Below are 2,477 nucleotides of genomic sequence, written 5' to 3' on the forward strand. Positions count from 1 at the left end.
CACCATCCTTCTTCAACATCATGACGCACGTCCTAGTTCACCTTTGCGAAGAGATTAACGTTTTGGGTCCTGTATTTCTACACAATATGTTCCCCTTTGAAAGGTTCATGGGAGTCTTGAAGAAATATGTTCATAACCGTGCTAGGCGAGAAGGAAGCATCTCGAAGGGCCATGAAAATGAGGAGGTCATTGAGTTTTGTATTTACTTTATTCCTGACCTTAAGCCGATTGGTGTTCCTGAATCGCGGCATAAGGGCAGACTGGAAGGAAAAGGCACGCTAGGAGGGCATCAAATAATATGTATGGACGGGCATTCTCTCACTTAAGCACACTACACAGTTCTACAGAATTCCGCCTTGGTGGCTCCGTATATGGAGGAACACAAGAATTTTCTACAGTCCAAACACCCGGAGAAGTCTGACGACTGGATTACATGCGAACAAACAAGGACTTTGACCGGTTGGTTGCAGAAACGTGCCCTGAATGATGGCGATATTCAAAATGACCTGTACTCGCTGTCCCACTTACCATCTTCGAATATAATGACTTTCAAAGGGTACCAGATAAATGGGAATAAATTTTACACGATCGCCCAAGATAAGAAGAGCACCAACCAAAACAGTGGTGTCCGCTTTGATGCAACAACCAACACGGGAAAGGAAACATATTATGGTTACATAGAGGACATATGGGAACTTAACTATGGATCAGGTGATTCGAAGGTCCCTTTGTTTTGGTGCAAATGGGTCAATATGACACGAGGCGGGGTAACGGAAGACCCGTAGTACGGAATGACAACAGTGGATCTCAAAAGTCTTGCGTATGCAGACGAACCATTCGTCCTAGCCAATGATGTGGTGCAGGTTTTTTATGTGAAAGACATGTCTAGCAGGCTGAGAAAAAGAAAAGATAAGGAAGCGAATGGATCATACGACGAGCCAAAGCGCCACATAGTTCTTTCAGGAAAAAGAAACATCATGGGAGTGGATGACAAGACAGACATGTCAGAAGATTATGAAAAGTTTGATGAAATTGCTCCATTCACAGTGAATATTGGCCCGAGCATCCAGTTAAATGATGAAGATTTTCCATGGCTACGGCGCAAAGGGACACACGCGAAGAAAAAGTTTCACACCCAAAGATCTGGGATGTGATCGGCTTCACTATCATCACTTTCTTCTGTGTTTCACACCTAGGAGGGAATGTCTGTAATAGTTAGGGTAGTTAATTATGTGTTTTGGCATTTGAAACGCGAAGAAATTTTATGTGCAAACAAATTCTTTTCATGCATTTGCTGATTTTTTTCCAGCTAAACGACCCTGAAATTGAAAAGCATTTCAAATGAACTCAGAAAAGGTTGAAAGTTGGCATGGTATCATAATTTCATACAAATAGCATGTGCAAAAAAGTAGAGAGGGTTACGGCAAAAACTGGATACACTTCGTGTACAAAATGGACAATGTCTTCCGAAGTATCAGGGTTTCCGACGAAAACTGAACTGTTACAAAGGCATTTCATTTTTTAAATAACCTAAGCATTACCAAATTGAATATAATGATAAAACACACTAATATTAAACATAAGAAAAAAGAATCACTGAAAAAACTTTTTTCAAACTTAAGTTATTCACAAACTAGTGATTCACACAAATTTCAGATAATTCAAAATTTAAACTATTCAAATTTGAAAACTACCGGCACTAACAGAAAGTTTGTAATTTTTTTGTACCTAAAGCAAAAATATTCACAAAGAAACTCTAAATACAACAAAAATCAACTCAAAAATAAATAAAACAAAAATAAATAAAGCGAAAAAAATTAAGAAAATAAAAAAGCCAGCCTACTCGGCCAAAGCGGCCTGCATACGACTAGGAACACAATCTTTAGTTGGGCCAGGATGCAGGCCCGCAAAGGCCCAGTAGGCCCACAGGGCAGAAGAGGAGAGGTAGGCCCAGTAGGCCTGCTTAGGAGAGGAGCACGAGAGAGCTACCGCACTGGGGCTTATAAACCAGTGCGGTAGCCCCTCGGGTAGCGAGGTGGGACTAAACTTGTGCACCGCCTGGAGCCAGCGTACCCCTTTAGTACCAGGTCGTGGCTCCAACCGGTACTAAAGACCCCCCTTTAGTACCGGTTGGAGCCACCACCCGGTACTAAAGGGGGGGCGCTTCCCGCCGCTTGGCCTAGCCAAAACAGACCTTTAGTACCGGTTGGTGGCTCCAACCGGTACTAAAGGTCCATCCTATATACACAACACTTGAAAAAAAAATTCAGTTTCCCTCTGTTTCTTTCCTCTGTCTCCTCCCTCCGTCGCGCCACCCTGCCCTGATCGACGTCATCCCCGTCGACGTCGCCGCCCCCGCCCCTCGTCGCTGACCCCGGCCGTCCCCGCCCCTTGTCGCCGCCCCCGTCGACGTCGCCGCCCCGGCCTTCCCCGTCCCTGTCGTCCCCGTCATCCCCATCGCCGTGCCCCGCCCCGCC

The sequence above is a fragment of the Triticum dicoccoides genome, chromosome 6B (assembly GCF_002162155.2).
Source record: "Triticum dicoccoides isolate Atlit2015 ecotype Zavitan chromosome 6B, WEW_v2.0, whole genome shotgun sequence".
NCBI lineage: Eukaryota > Viridiplantae > Streptophyta > Magnoliopsida > Poales > Poaceae > Triticum > Triticum dicoccoides.